The sequence below is a fragment of the Staurois parvus genome, unplaced genomic scaffold, assembly GCF_062004578.1.
Source record: "Staurois parvus isolate SC_StPar_1 unplaced genomic scaffold, SC_StPar_1.0 ptg000299l, whole genome shotgun sequence".
NCBI classification, from domain to species: domain Eukaryota; kingdom Metazoa; phylum Chordata; class Amphibia; order Anura; family Ranidae; genus Staurois; species Staurois parvus.
Genome location: NW_028318095.1, coordinates 24,915,595 through 24,916,024, shown reverse-complemented (window position 1 = coordinate 24,916,024; position 430 = coordinate 24,915,595).

Genomic DNA, 430 nt, shown 5'->3' with positions numbered 1-430 from the left:
TACCAAAAAGATAGCTGAATACATTTTGGCCAAGATTTATGAAGAAAGATTATTTATTTGCAAAATTATATAAGAAAAACACATTTTTCCAAATTTTTGGTCTTTTATATTTATATAGCAAAATAATTAAAATCCCAGTGATGAATAAATACCACCAAAAGAAAGTTTTATCTGTCTAAGAAAGACATCAAAGTGTGATAGCGCTGAAAGCTGAAAAGTGGCCTGGACAGGAAGGGGGTGAAAGTGTCCGGACTGGAAGTGGTTAATAGTTGAATCCGGCCCAGGAACATGCCAATTGTGTGCCAACACTTCCACCCACTGCAGGCAGCACCACCAACACACCATCGGGGGATCATCGATTTCACCAACATGCACTACTTATATCGCCCAGCAGGTGGGAGCAGAGCACTGAGATTGCCGGCGCCGCCAA